At 42.3% G+C, this 16,717-nt stretch overlaps 1 pseudogene; it reads left to right on the top strand.

Moving 5' to 3' along the window:
- The window catches only part of LOC119358045, a 137,864-nt pseudogene that overhangs the window by 119,784 nt on the left and 1,363 nt on the right, over positions 1-16,717 (top strand).

Here is a 16,717-nt window from a genome sequence, read left to right as displayed (position 1 = left end):
ACCTCTCTCATCCACGGCTTCGGACCGGGATCCTTGCATCCCGTCCTCTCGCTTCATCCCCGCCGTCGTCCACCTTGCTGGCGCTGCTCCTATGACTGTCTCGTCCACCGCACCCCGCCGCCATCGTCTACCCTCCTAGATCTGCTTCCACGCCATCGACAGCCATCGCTACCGCAGCACCGTCAAATTCTCAGTAGATGCGTACACGGCGCCGCACCAGAGGTGGTACTCTTTTGTATCTGCTCAACTTATTTATCGCAGCAAGAAAATAGATCGCCACTGGTTTACTCTGATTTCTTGTCTTGGTTGCGAAGTTGCCTTTGTCCGGTTTGCACCTTCAGATCCGCCATGGCACGCTCAACACCATACTCGCAATGCTCATGGTTTTCCCCTTTTATATTCCACACTAGTTAAATCACAGTAGACTAAATTTCAAAATTGGGTCAGTCGATTTTTCAGAGCTCGCCGGAGTTCGCCGGTGCGATCGAAGGGGCTCGGGTGGGGACGGTGGTTGTGGGGGCGGTGGTGGGGCCTCGACGAACAAAGAAAACTCGACGCGGGTGGGGGCGGGGGTGGGGGTGGCGGAGGAACACAGGCGGTGGGTCCGGTGGTTCGGCCGGCGGCCCGTGCGGTGTTCTGTATGGGAAGCATAGTATGTTCCTTGTCAGGAAGGGGAGCAGGGACATCTGCAGTCTAACAGTTGATAGAGCTGGCCTGTATGTGATCGATAGGCTTTCAATTACTAGCGGCAATACAACACCGTAATTTCCAGCTAGTTCCACTTTCCCGATTTATATATCCTGGTTATGGTGTACCCCTATTATGTACACTATGATCTGCCTAGTTGTTGTGTGCTCTTGTTATCATGGTTTGGCAATAAACTCTCTATACAGTATATTATGAACCTATCATCTGCCAGCTATCCTTACTTCCGGAGCCTATTTTTTGTGTACTTATGCCAGATTATATAAATGCACACGCCATATTACAGCACACATGAACTCTCTCATCAGAATCCAGTGATAGCACACAAGTGTTTACAGGGGCGCCCCTATATTAGAATATCATCTGCATTACAAAGATAAACTCATAACTATTTATGTTTTCATGGTTCTCAGATATCACACGCAATTACAGTGAATATCAGAATCCGCGCATCAGAAGAATATTGTGGAACACTGCAATGACTTACAAAATTGGCACCAAGGCATTGAGTGCCATTCTGGAAGCAATGAAACTCGTACACTCCCCACCTGTTGATTCTTGTTCAGAATATCATCCTAATGACTATTCTAACCTCGAGGAGTCAAAGGCAGATGGCCTGTCCTGTTCACCCATCAAGGTGCCTGTTCTAATTTGGCAAGGTTTTATTGATCGCACGTATCTTGCATATGTTGTCTTGCATTTCTTCTACTTTGTTGCACCGCCATCTGCTTAGTTTACTCATCATATATGTCGAGATGCCATGCCCATCCATTATCAATACATATTCCATCTGTCATCGTACCATGTTTTTTCACTCAAATGTTGTTCTGGTGCATCAGACATCAAAAAGGAAGAGGGTGATTGCCGAACCTGAAGGAGCACCAGCAAAGTCCTTGAAAAACGTGGTGGTGCTGGAGAAATCAGACAGCACCCCACTTATATTGGCTGTACAACCAGTGAGACAAAACATAGGACCGACTCCAGCAGACTGTACCCATACTTCACTGGCCACACCACTAGCCCCACCACGTAGGACCTGCACTCCAGCAAAAGGTATACCGATTTCATTTGCCATAGCACCAGCTGTACCACAGAAAAATCCCACTCCAGCAAAAAGTACAGCAAGTCCACCGGCCGAAGACCTATCCCAACTGCAGAGACGGCCAATTCCTACAGATTGGAACCCCATTCCATTTATTCCCAGTTTAAAAGACAATGCTTTCAATGTTGTTAGGGACTACGTGCATATATTCCCATCATGGGAAGATTATTGTGAAGACAAACACCATTTTCACATCTTCTTGTCCAACTTACGTGTAAGTGCTATTATTCATGGTTATTATTTTCCTGTTTTTTGCTGATTGAACACATCAATGATTTACATTACATTGTTGTAACTAGGCGAGGGTCAATCTGGATAGTCATGACGAGCAAAGCTTGCTTGTGCTTTTCAAGGAAGCATTGCAGCAGTATCGGTGTTACCTGAGGAAATCACACTTTGATGGCAAGTCTATAAACGAATTTCTGATGAAGTCTCCCGTGCTAAATTTAGAAGACATTGAATGGAAAAACCTTGTTATGCACTGGTCTCGTTCCCAGGATGAGGTATTGTCTATGAAATCACATGACAATTTGAACTTCTACCATGTGCCTTACGGATCTTTTTTGCAGGAAATCTGCTCGAAGAAGAACTTCGGTTTGACAAGAACGACAGGATATCGCAAATATGCTGCCCGCTGCTTTGCTCTTGTTAGTACTTGTTGTCCTGTATCACTGTACTTGCATACATACCTGGTTCATTATGTGACAGCAGTATGCATGATAGCTTGCTTATCAATTGTTCGCTCCAAATTACCTGATCTGTATGAATGGTTACATTAGTGTAGAATATATCCAATGCCAATGTTTTTTTAGCTCTGCATTGCTCTTGTAAGTACATGTTGTCCTTTATCAGTGTACTTATAATGACAGGTAGTTGTTCATGTACCATCACTCTGCAGCTTATTTTCCTTTGCCCTCCATTTTCTACACATCATATCTATGTTTACTCTTACCATAAGGTTGGTACTGAATAAGTTTAGCTGTGCATTGCTGTTGGCTGTACCTTTTGCCTGTATCGCTGCACTTACATTTATAGCTACTTGGTTATGTAGCATCACTCTTCATCTTATCTTAAATATTCTCCATTTTTTTGTATATTATCACATCTATATTTACTCTTAACAAAATGTAGAATAAAGGCAATGCTTTTGAAGAAGATTCTGTGGTAAACTTCTTGAATTGCCCCCCCCCCCATCAGCATGGACAAGGCCTTTATAGAGCCTGTCTTCACCAATAATGTAAGTTTGTCCATCTCAAGCCTTCAAACTTTGTTGTATATATTTGGTTAGGCATGACTGCAAGAGCTGTTTATTTTTGGTGTTTGCATCAAATTGCTTGTTTAAAGTTTATTATATGTAGTTCATAAACAAAAGTTCATCCTTTCTCAATTTAAGTTTTCAGTTGTACAACCAAGTTCCTTCTTCATACCATGTAAATTAAACTATACAGAGAAAGTGATCTTCTTTTGCACTGCATGTATGCTTCTGTTCTTCATCTGTAATCCAGTGGTGTGGTGAACATACCCACTACAGCACAATGTCATATTCTGCAATGTCTTAACTATGAACAATGTCATATCATTCTACTATTATTTAAACCATCTCTTTGTTTGCCAATCTGAAATGGTATAAATTGACAGCACACTAACCATTGATACTTATGAGTTCTTGATCTGTAATCCAGTGGTGTCGTGAAGCTGCCAACTCCTTCACAATGTCATTTCCTGCCATGTCTTGACCTGAACAATACCATATTGTGTTAATGCAAATTTAAACTGTGTCACTTTATTCGTCATTAAGAAATGTGATGAATTGTCAGCACTGATACTTTTATGTGCAAAACCTGTCATCTGTCTGCTTGTTTATCTTTCAGAGTGAGGAAGATACAAGTGTTGAACAAGCGCAGTCTCATCATCTTGCTCAACTGCTTGCCCTGCAGCTCCCCAGCAGGGCTAATCTTTCTTGAACTCTATTGAAGTGCTGTCGGTTTTGTATATTATTTTGTCGGCGTGTTTATTTGCACTGGTGGCGATCTTTGATGCCCAGTATATGTAATCTGATGTCTGCTTGTGCTTTATTATCATAGTGGCAAACTTTGATGCCTAGTGGATGTAATATGCAATAATTTCTTTATTGTATAGTCTGGGTTTTTTCTTATTCACGATGCTGTAGTTATTTTACTGTATATATATCCTGTCTTCGCAGTAAACCGGCCAAACCGTAAAATTACGGTACATAATCGGGCCGTCATGCAATCACGATGTAGGTTGGGCCTGAAATGTGCCGATCAGCTCACGGGCCGGAGATTGTGCGAATCAAATCACGGGCTTTTAACAGGCTGAAAAATTGTCTCGGTCCTTGTTTGGCCCAATCAGATATCGGCTGCGAGCAGGCCGGATGCAAATCGGGCCGTAGTTAGGCCCAACTATATGACGGGCTTTTAACAGGCTGAAATTAATATAGGGCCGAAATGTTAAACGGGCCCTTAACAGGCCAAAAAAAATATCAGGTCGAATTACTAAGTGGGCCTTTAGCAAGTGGGCCCAAAAGCATAATGTCCAGTTGACGGGCCAAATCTGATATGGGCCATATTTGAGCCCAAAGCGTCTTAAAGGGTCAGACCTGATCTGGGCCGTAATTTGGCCCAGAACGTGGTAGGCCTTTAACGGCCGGATCTCATATGGGTCACTATTAGGCCCGGAGCGTGGCAGGCCATTAATGGACCAGATCAAATATGGGGCCGGCATTTGGCCCAAAACATGGCAGGCAGTTGATGGGCCGGCCTACTAGGGTACTCAAAATCTTGTGGGACTACAGCTGGGCCGGCCCATTAATGTCGGCGAAATCTCGTGGGCCTTTAGCTGGGCCGGCCCATTATGATCCGCAAGAATCTTGTGGGCCTTTACCTGGGCCGGCCCATTACGGCACACAAAAATCTTATGGGCCTTTACCTCGGCTGGCCCGTTATGGCCCGCAAAATCTTGTGGGCCTTTAGCTGGGCCAGCCCATTATGGTCCGTAAAATCTCGTGGGCCTTTAGCTGGGCCGACCCATTATGGTCCGCAAAATCTTGTGGGCCTTCAGTTGGGCTGGCCCATTTAAACTTGATGGGCCGGTCCACGTGTCAACATATCATAGGCGCGTCTCACCCATTGGATGAGTTGACACGTGTCTCCTCCAGCCAATGTTGATTTTACACATGGAAAATCCCCATTGGTCGTGGCTATTAACGGGTTATCGGATCCAAAACCCGACCCGATAGCTTAACGGCGTTCCGTTACGATGGATGCCACGTGTCGGTCACCCTTGACGAAAGCACTTCTATGACGCGTGATTTATTGTCATGGAAGTGGACACTTCCGTGATGATAATTTTGGTAATGTCATGGAAAACTTCCACGACAGCACAGGTATGACTATCTTGATTCTGTCATAAATTTGTCATGGATGTACATGCATGACAAAAAAAGCGACCTACTATGACAAACACGTATCATCACGGAAGTGTATTTTTTGTAGTGTGAGGGCTATGTTATGGATGAAGAACCTAAAAGAGACTTTCTTGCTTGCAATGATAGAAGTGATCTTAAGAAATTATTAGCTAAGCTTAAACAAAAAACTCTGAATGCTAGAATGAAATATGATCCTGCTTATGCTACTTCACCTATCTTTGTTACTGATAAGGATTATGAATTCTCTATTGATCCTGATATAATTACTTTGGTTGAATCTGATCCTTTTTATGGCTATGAATCTGAAAATGTTGTGGCACATCTTACTAAATTAAATGATATAGCTACTCTATTCACTAATGATGAGAGAACTCACTATTTTTATATTCTTAAAATATTCCTGTTCTCGTTAAAGGGTGATGCTAAGATATGGTTTAATTCTCTTGATCCTGGTTGTGTGTGTAGTCCCCAGGATATGATTTATTACTTCTCTGATAAATATTTCCCTGCTCATAAGAAACAAGCTGCCTTAAGGGATATATATAATTTTGTGAAAATTAAAGAAGAGAGTCTCCCACAAGCTTGGGGGGAGGCTTCTTCAATTACTTAATGCTTTGCCTGATCACCCTCTTAAGAAAAATTAAATACTTGATATCTTTTATAATGGACTAGCTAACTGATGCTTCCAGAGATTACTTGGATAGTTGTGCTGGTTCTGTTTTCAGGGAAAGAACACCGAATGAAGCTGAAATTCTATTGAATAATATGTTGATAAATGAAAATAATTGGATACTTCCTGAGCCAACTCCTGAGCCTATTCCTAAACCAACTCCGAAGAAAAGGGGTGTTCTATTTCTCAGCCCTGAAGATATGCAAGAGGCAAAGAAATCCATGAAAGAAAAGGGTATTAAAGCTGAAGATGTTAAGAATTTACCTCCTATTAAAGAAATACATGGTCTCAATTTACCGCCTGTTGAAGAAATGTATGGTTTTAATCCATCACCTATTGAAGAAACACATGGTCTTGATAACCCGACACAGGTAGTAAAGCTAAATTCTATCTATAGATATGATAAAGCTAAAATCCCATTTACTAAGTTTGCTAGCCCATGCTTAGATGAGTTTGATAAATTTATGGTTAAGCAAGAAGACTTCAATGCTTATTTTGGTAGAGAATTAAAACGCAGTGCTGATATGCTTGAACACTTGGGTGATTATATGGCTAATGTCAAAGGTGAACTTAAACTTATTAGTAAACATACTTCTATGGTTACCACTCAAGTAGAACAAGTACTTAAAGCTCAAAATGATTTGCTCAATGAATTGAATAGTAAGAATAAGGACTATGTTGTTAGAGTGGCTACTAGAACTGGTAAAATGACTCAGGAACCTTTGTATCCTGAAGGCCACCCTAAGAGAATTGAGCAACATTCTCAGAGAAATAATATAGAGGCACCTAGTTCTTCTAAAAGGAATAAAAAGAAAATGATAGGACTTTGCATGCTTCTAGTGAACCTATTGCTGAAACACCTGAGAATCCAAATGATATTTCTATTTTTGATGCTAAAACACAATCTGGTAATGAACCTAAAACTAGTGATAATGTTCATGTTGATGCTCAACCCAGCAATGATAATGAAATAGAAACTAAACCTACTATTGATCTTAATAACCCACAATCAAAGAATCAACGTTATGATAAGAAAGACTTTGTTGCTAGGAAACACGGTAAGGAAAGAGAGCCTTGGGTTCAGAAACCCATGCCTTTTCCTCCCAAACCATCCAAGAAAAAGGATGATGAGGATTTTGAGTGCTTTGCTGAAATGATTAGACCTATCTTTTTGCGTATGCGATTAACTGATATGCTCAAAATGAATCCTTATGCTAAGTACATGAAAGAAATTGTTACTAATAAAAGAATGAAATTTCCACCATGCTTTCTAATTACATTGTTAAGGGTGGAATACCTAAGAAGTTAGGAGATCCAGGAGTACCCACTATACTATGCTCCATTAAAAGGAATTATGTTAAAACTGCTTTATGTGATCTTGGAGCCGGTGTTAGTGTTATGCCTGTCTCTTTATATTGTAGACTTGATTTGAATAAGTTGACACCTACTGAAATATCTTTGCAAATGGCTGATAAATCAACTGCTATACATATCGGTATTCCTGAGGATGTGCCTATTGTGGTTGCAAACGTTACTATTTTAACGGACTTTGTTATTCTTGATATTCTCGAGGACGATAGTATGTCTATTATTCTTGGAAGGCCCTTTTTGAATACTGCAGGGGCTGTTATTGATTGCACCAAAGGCAATGTCACTTTTCATGTTAATGGTAATGAGCATACGGTACACTTTCCGAGGAAACAACCTCAAGTTCATAGTAGTAATTCTATTGGAAAAGTTCCATCGATTATTTTTGGAGGTTTTGAATTTCCTCTTCCTACTGTCAAGAAGAAATATGATATTCTAATTATTGGGGATGTGCATATCCCCGTTGAGGTAACATAGTGTTATTCAAAATTTCTTTGGTTCCATGTTATTCGGAATGAGTTTGTTAACAAGACTTGATCAACCTTGTTAATGGATTCCTTTTGATGATCATGAGATGGATGAATTTAGAGAGCACAACCTTCTGTGCCCTCGTTTTACTTTCTGTTATTTATATTAAATAAAATAAAATTAGTATTTTCTGTCTGTTATCTGAATTATCCATGCAATATAAACATACCCCGAAAATAAAAGTTCTCCGAATGCCCTGAAATTTAAATATGATTTTTTCTGGAATATTTGAGAATATTTGGCATTGAGAACACAACAGGGGAGGCATCCACCTGGCCACGAGGGTGGAGGGCACGCCCTACCCCCCTGGGCGCGTCCCCCTGCCTCGTGGGCCCACGGTGGCCCTCCTCCACTTATTCATGCACCCACACACTCCTTCTTCCTCCCACAAACACCATTATCCAGCTCAAGCACGAGTTCTAGCTCATTTTGCTGCGATTTTTGATCTCCTTGATCAAAGCACCTCTCACAAAACTGCTTTGGGGGATTGTTCCTTGGTATGTGACTCCTCCATTGGTCCAATTAGTTTTTGTTCTAGTGCTTTATTCATTGCAAATTTGTGTTGCCTAGGTGGCCATGTTCTTGAGCTTGCATGTCAAATTTATGTGGTTCCAAGTAGTTTTGATGCATGATATAGGCTCTAGGCACTTGTAGGAGTAGTTGCTATCAATATTGTTGAGTTTGGTTCACTTTTATTTGAAGATACTAAAAATTTCACAATTTTCCAGAAAATAATGAAGAGATTTTTTAGGGGCTCGTCGAGCCGAAGCTCGAAGGAAAAGCAAAATGAAGAAGCAAAGAGGTCCAAGTATAATGTGCCTCACATCTCGGAGTTCGGCCGTGTGAATGGCCTTGTGATGATTTCTTGAGAGCGGCCGGGATTTATGATGATTTCCGTGAATTGGCTGAGAATGCAGGCCTCACCGCCTTCCTCCACGACCAGCGTGAACAGTATCTCTTACTCACCAATATCTTTGTGCAAAACTTTTATTTCCATGCTAGGAGCTCACCACCTACGGTGGAGTTTTATTTATATGGTGAGCATAGGGGATGTCACTTCGTGATTTTTGTCAGGTTTGTTTGATCCCTTTCGAGGGCATCATAGAGGAACCACATCGCAGCGATGTGGATGGGCTTATTGATACCATCACTATAGGGGAAACGAGGAAGGTTTCCGGTGCACGATCTACTAGCATACACTTTCATGTTCTACGTTACTTTGCTATATTTGCTAGTAGATGCTTAATTGGGCGCGGAAACTGTGGAAACCCGAGTGCCCCTGATATTGTTATTTTGTGCCACGCCTTATTTCGTGATGATACATTCAGCATGTGTGCTATTATTGCAAAGCGGTTAAACCTTAACCGTACTAAGGGCCCCATCTTTGGAGGCATCTTCGCCTCGCACCTAGCTACACATTTTAACATACCTATTAGGCATTATGAGAAGGAAGAAAAATTGCTGCCTCCTGTTTATTTAGATTATAAGAGTATGGTAGCACACGGTTTTATTGTTAAGAATAGGGAAAATGAGCTCAAATACAAATTGTTCTTTGATAAACATCATCCTGAGATTATTACCCTGCCTGCTCCTTCCTTGTTTGATTTATCTGCAGGAAAGTACCTTGTTCCGTTGGAGGCTATTCACGCCTATCAGAACCCTACATCAGCCATAGAGTCAGAGTCGGAACCACAAGTTGATCCTCCACGACAGTCTAATTACCAGTGGGATCCGGAGATGATTGCCAACCAGTGGCAATCAGAGTCTTCTTCTTCTCAGTACGACCCCAACTATTACCATGGATATACGCGAGGCCAACCGTGCCCATAGACCAACTTAGGCCAAAAGCCTAAGCTTGGGGGAGTACGTATTTCCCACCGACATTACATTCATGTTCACACACTCATTGCTAGTTGTCGGTGCTCATACTTTTTCATTGTAATATCCATGCTAGTTTGTTTTCTCTTTTTATGCTTTCTTCTTGTGTGCTTAATAAACATTAAGAAAAATAAAACAAAATTAGTTGTAGCTTTTAGCTAGTTTTAATTTCCATGCTTATAATAGTAATTAAAAAGAAAACCCAAAAAGATTTCATGTTCTTATTTTTGCTTGTTGGGAGCTTTCCCGTGTATATAGTTTTATTTCTTTTCTTTTCTTTGGGGGTCGATAGGAGAAGATCATGATTAAATTGTTGAAGTGGCTCTTATATGCATTATTGTTGATCTGACAAAGAGCCCATATTACCTTGTCTTCTCTCTTGAATTGAATGCTTGCAGATTCCAGCTTAGTCCAATGCACGTGCACTATTATTATTATCCACACTATTTGGTCGTGCAAGTGAAAGGCGATAATGATGATTATATGATGAACTTATTGAGATGAGAAAAGCTGGTATGAACTCGACCTCTTTTCTTTTTGTAAATATGATTAGTTCATCGTTCCTAATTCAGACTATTATGAATAAACATGTTTGCAATGACAATTAGAGATCATAGTTTCTTATGCCATGCTTAATTAGCTAGGAGCTTATAATGGTTTACCTTCCGTGCCAACATGCTATTAAAATGGTTGTGATGTGGTATGATAGGGTGGTATCCTCTTTTGAACGATTCGAGTGGCTTGACTTGGCACATGTTCACGCATGTAGTTGAAACAAAATCAACATAGCCTCTATGATATTTATGTTCATGGTAAATTATATCCTACTCATGCTTGCATTCGGTGTTGATTAATTTTAATGCATGTTCATGACTGTTGTCGCTCTCTAGCTGGTCGCTTCCCAGTCTTTTTCTAGCCTTCATCTGTACTAACCGGGAATACTGCTTGTGCATCCAATCCCATAAACCCCAAAGTTGTTCCATATGAGTCCACCATACCTACCTATACGGCATCTATCTGCCAACCCAAGTAAATTTGTATGTGCCAAACTCTAAACCTTCAAATAAATATCCTGTTTTGTATGCTCGAATAGCTCATGTATCAACTAGGGTTGTCCGTATCTTCCATGTTAGGCAGGTTATTCTCAAGAGGAGTGGACTCCGCTCCTCACTCACGAGAAAGTGGCTGGTCACTGGGATGCCCAGTCCCATGCTTTATGCAAATCAAATCAAAATAATTGCAAACAAAACTCCCCCTAGGACTCTTGTTAGTTGGAGGCACTCGTTGTTTCGAGCAAGCCATGGATTGATGCTTGTTGGTGGAGGGGGAGTATAAACTTTACCATTTTGTTTGGGAACTGCCTATAATGTGTGTAGCATGGAAGATATCGCCATCTCTTAGTTGTCATGTTGACAATGAAATTATACCGCTCAAAATATTATTCATCTCTATTTCAAAACCGAGTTCTGGCACCTCTACAAATCCCCGCTTCCCTCTGCGAAGGGCCTATCTATTTACTTTCATGTTGAGTCACCATCCTCTTATTAAAAAGCACCAGTTGGAGAGCACCACTGTCATTTGCAGTCATTACTGTTAGTTTACATTGAGTATGACTTGACTGGATCTCTTTTACCATGAATTACAATATCTAGTCAGTCCTTGATCTTTAAAGGTGCTCTGCGTTTATGTTTTGCGGTCTCAAAAAGGGCTAGCGAGATACCATCTTGTTATATCATATTATGATTGTTTTGAGAGAGTGTTGTCATCCGAGATTTATTATTATTGCTCGCTAGTTGATTATGCCATTGACATCAGTAAACATGAGACCCAAGCGTTATTGTGAATATGGTTAGTTTATAATCTTTGCTGAAAACTTGAATGTTGGCTTTACATATCTACAACAACAAGAGCAAACAGAGTTTGCAAAAGTTTTTCTTTATCACTTTCAGTTTGTCAACTGAATTGCTTGAGGACAAGCAAATATTTAAGCTTGGGGGAGTTGATACGTCTCCGTCGTATCTACTTTCCAAACACGTTTGCCCTTGTTTTGGACTCTAACTTGCATGATTTGAATGGAACTAACCTGGACTGATGTTGTTTTCAGAAGAATTGCTGATGTCTACTACACAACCTTCTTCTTGTAGACGTTGTTGGGCCTCCAAGTGCAGAGGTTTGTAGGACAGTAGCAAATTTCCCTCAAGTGGATGACCTAAGGTTTATCAATCCGTAGGAGGCGTAGGATGAAGATGGTCTCTCTCAAGCAACCCTGCAACCAAATAACAAAGAGTCTCTTGTGTCCCCAACACACCCAATACAATGGTAAATTGTATAGGTGCACTAGTTCGGTGAAGAGATGGTGATACAAGTGGTATATGGATGGTAGATAATAGTTTTTGTAATCTGAAAATATAAAAACAGCAAGGTAACTAATGGTAAAAGTGAGCGTAAACGGTATTGCAATGATAGGAAACAAGGCCTAGGGTTCATACTTTCGCTAGTGTAAGTTCCCTCAACAATAATAACATGATTGGATCACATAACTATCCCTCAACATGCAACAAAGAGTCACTCCAAAGTCACTAATAGCGGAGAACGAACGAAGAGATTATGGTAGGGTACGAAACCACCTCAAAGTTATTCTTTACAATCAATCCGTTGGGCTATTCCTATAAGTGTCACAAACAGCCCTAGAGTTCGTACTAGAATAACACCTTAAGACACAAATCAACCAAAACCCTAATGTCACCTAGATACTCCAATGTCACCTCAAGTATCCGTGGGTATGATTATACGATATGCATCACACAATCTTAGATTCATCTATTCAACCAACACATAGAACCTCAAAGAGTGCCCCAAAGTTTCTACCGGATAATCACGACGAAAATGTGTGCCAACCCCTATGCATAGGTTCATGGGCGGAACCCGCAAGTTGATCACCAAAACATACATCAAGTGAATCACGTGGTATCCCATTGTCACCATACATACGCACGGCAAGACATACATCAAGTGTTCTCAAATCTTTAAAGACTCAATCCGATAAGATAACTTCAAAGGGGAAACTCAATACATTACAAGAGAGTGGAGGGGGGAAGAAACATCATAGGATCCAAATATAATAGCAAAGCTCGCAATACATCAAGATTGTATCACCTCAAGAACACAAGAGAGAGAGAGAGAGAGAGATCAAACACATAGCTACTGGTATATACCCTCAGCCCCGAGGGAGAACTACTCCCTCCTCGTCATGGAGAGCACCGGGATGATGAAGATAGCCACCGGAGAGGGATTCCCCCTCCGGCAGGGTGCCGGAACGGGTCTAGATTGGCTTTAGGTGGCTACGGAGGCTTCTGGCGACGGAACTCCCGATCTATTGTCTCTCTGGAAGTTTTAGGGTGTATGGAGATATATAGGCGGAAGAAGTTCGTCAGGGGGGCCACGAGGGGCCCACGAGGGTGGAGGGCGCGCACCCCTACCTCGTGGCCTCCTCGAAGCTTCCCTTACATGCACTTCAAGTCTTCTGGGCTTCTTTCCTTCCAAAAATGAGTTCCGTGAAGTTTCAGGTCAATTGGACTCCGTTTGAGTTTCCTTTTCTTCGAAACCCTAAAACAAGGTAAAAACAGAAACTGGCACTGGGCTCTGGGTTAATAGGTTAGTCCCAAAAATGATATAAAAGTGTATAATAAAGCCCATAAACATCCAAAATAGTAGATAATATAGCATGGAGCAATCAAAAATTATAGATACGTTGGAGACGTATCAATTGCCATGGTGTTATTTATGTGCAGAAACAAAAGTTCTCGAAATGACCTGAAACTTCACGGAGATTATTTTCGGAAATAATAAAAAATGCTGGCAAAAGATCAAGACCAGGGGGCCCACACCCTAGCCACGAGGGTGGGGGCGTGCCTGCCCCCCTGGGCGCGCCCCCTACCTCGTGCCCCCCTGGAGCTCCACCGACCTCAACTCCAACTCTATATATTCGTGTTCAGAGAGAAAAAAATCAAGGAGAAAGATTCATCATGTTTTACGATATGGAGCCGCCGCCAAGCCCTAAACTCTCTCGGGAGGGCTGATCTGGAGTCCGTTCAGGGCTCCAAAGAGGGGAATCCATCGCCATCGTCATCATCAACCATCCTCCATCACCAATTTCATGATGCTCACCGCCGTGCGTGAGTAATTCCATCGTAGGCTTGCTGGACAGTGATGGGTTGGATGAGATTTATCATGTAATCGAGTTAGTTTTGTTAGGGTTTGATCCCTAGTATCCACTATGTTCTGAGATTGATGTTGCTATGACTTTGCTATGCTTAATGCTTGTCACTAGGGCCCGAGTGCCATGATTTCATATCTGAACCCATTATGTTTTCATGAATATATGTGAGTTCTTGATCCTATCTTGCAAGTCAATAGTCACCTACTATGTGTTATGATCCGGCAACCCCGAAGTGACAATAATCGGGACCACTTCCGGTGATGACCATAGTTTGAGGAGTTCATGTATTCACTATGTGTTAATGCTTTGGTCCGGTACTCTATTAAAAGGAGGCCTTAATATCCCTTAGTTTCCGCTAGGACCCCGCTGCCACGTGAGGGTAGGACAAAAGATGTCATGCAAGTTCTTTTCCATAAGCACGTATGACTATATTCGGAATACATGCCTACATTACATTGATGAATTGGAGCTAGTTCTGTGTCACCCTAGGTTATGACTGTTACATGATGAACCGCATCCTGCATAATTCTCTATCACCGATCCATTTCCTATGAGCTTTCCATATATTGTTCTTCGCTTATTTACTTTTCTATTGCTATTGTTATCATCACTACAAAATACCAAAAACATTACTTTTGCTACTGTTACTTTTGTTATCGTTACCACTACTATCATATTACTTTGCTACTAAATACTTTGCTGCAGATATTAAGTTTCTAGGTGTGGTTGAATTGACAACTCAGCTGCTAATACTTGAGAATATTCTTTGGCTCCCCTTGTGTCGAATCAATAAATTTGGGTTAAATACTCTACCCTCGAAAACTGTTGTGATCCCCTATACTTGTGGGTTATCAACAAGCGTCATGCTAAATGGAGTGAATTTATTAAGTCTTTTCCTTATGTCATCAAGTACATTAAAGGTAAAGAAAACATTATGGCGGATGCCCTTTCTCGCATATGCATGCTTGTTACTCAACTTGAATTGGATGTCATTGGTTTTGAGCATATCAAAGACTTGTATGAGCATGATCCTACTTTTGCTACTCCTTATGCCAAGTGTTGTCGCACACCTCTTGGGAATGCTATTACATCAAAGACGGATATCTTATGAGAGCCAACAAACTTTGCATCCTTGAGTCTTCTCTTTGTTTGTTGCTTTTGCAGGAATCTCATGGAGGAGGCTTAATGGGACATTTTGGACGCGACAAGACGTTCACCACGCTCTCGAAGAACTACTTTTGGCCCAAGATGTTTCGCGACGTCGGTCGCTTCACCAAACGATGCTATACATGTTGCAAAGCTCAGTCCAAAGCTCAATCCCATGGCCTTTATATGCCTCGACCAATTCCATATCAACCATGGGAAGACATTAGCATGGACTTTGTACTTGGTTTGCCTAGGACTAGAAATGGGAAGGATTCGGTATTTGTCGTTGTGGACCGTTTCTCAAAAATGGCACATTTCATTCCTTGCAACAAGATAGACAATGCTTCACATGTTGCTACTCTCTTTTGTAGGTAAATATTGCATCTACACGGAGTGCCAAAGACGATCGTCTCGGACCACGATGTCAAGTTCCTTAGCTACTTTTGGAAGACCCTATGCGCCAAGCTCGGAATCAAGCTACTTTTCTCCACGGCGTATCATCCACAAACCGATGGCCACACAGAAGTTACCAACCATACACTCTCCGCTTTACTTCGAGTACTCATCAAGAAGAACATCAAGGAGTGGGAGGAGTGCCTACCTATCGTCGAGTTCGCCTACAACCGAGCGAGACACTCAACAACTGGCAAGTCCCCCTTAGAGGTCGTCTATGGCTTCAACCCTTTGTCACCATTGGACATTCTCCCTCTACCACTCCAAGAGCGCATCAATTTGGACGCTAGTGTAAGAGCGACACATCTCAAGAAGGTGCATGAAGATACAAGGAACACCATCGAGCGCCAAGTTCAACGCCTTGCGTCCAAGCTCAACTTCAACAAGCACCCTATGGTCTTCAACATTGGTGATCTCGTGTAGATACACCTTTGCAAGGACCGTTTTTCCACAAGAACGCAAGTCCAAGCTTCGACCCCGAGCGGATGGACCCTTCAAGGTGCTCGCACGATACAACGACAACGCTTACAAGATCGACCTCCCACGCGACAAGTACAATGTGAGCGACATCTTCAACGTCAAAGATCTCTCTCCCTTCCATGGTGATGAACAAGAACGGATCTTCCCCAAGGGAGGGGAGATGATGCGGAGCATCCCAAGGCCATCCCCATGGACCCAACTACATCTCCTACGACACCTCTTGGACCCATGACACGAGCACGTACAAGAGCTCTTGAAACCGAGGTGACATCTCTCCTCTCACATTTCCACTTTGGTGCACATGAGACATGGCTACTACCTCATACGGACACTTTGTGCATGCTCAGGTATCATGGAGAAGCTAAGGAGCAAGGAGAAGAGGAAGAGGAAGATGGATGTGACGACGGAGAAGAAGAAGTGATGAAGAAGAAGCTACAGGCTCCGGACGACCGGCCAGGACCGGACGTCCGACGACCTCCAGGCTCCGGACGTCCGACACTTCCACACCCGAGCCAAAATGACGGACTTCCGAAGCTCCACGGTCGACCGACCCCGACCGGACGTCCGACCGAAGACCACCCGAGCCGAATCTATGGATGTCCGACAGGCACCGGACGTCCGGACCCTCGCGAGCCTTCGGACGACCGGTGACTCCCGGACGTCCGATGCATGTGCGCTATTTCGTGTTGGATCGTAGCCCATGTACCCCTTCGCCCCCCC

The sequence above is a fragment of the Triticum dicoccoides genome, chromosome 2A (genome assembly GCF_002162155.2).
Source record: "Triticum dicoccoides isolate Atlit2015 ecotype Zavitan chromosome 2A, WEW_v2.0, whole genome shotgun sequence".
Taxonomy (NCBI): Eukaryota; Viridiplantae; Streptophyta; class Magnoliopsida; order Poales; family Poaceae; genus Triticum; species Triticum dicoccoides.
Note: the sequence above shows the minus strand (reverse complement) of the source record. Positions and strands in the feature narration are given on the sequence as shown.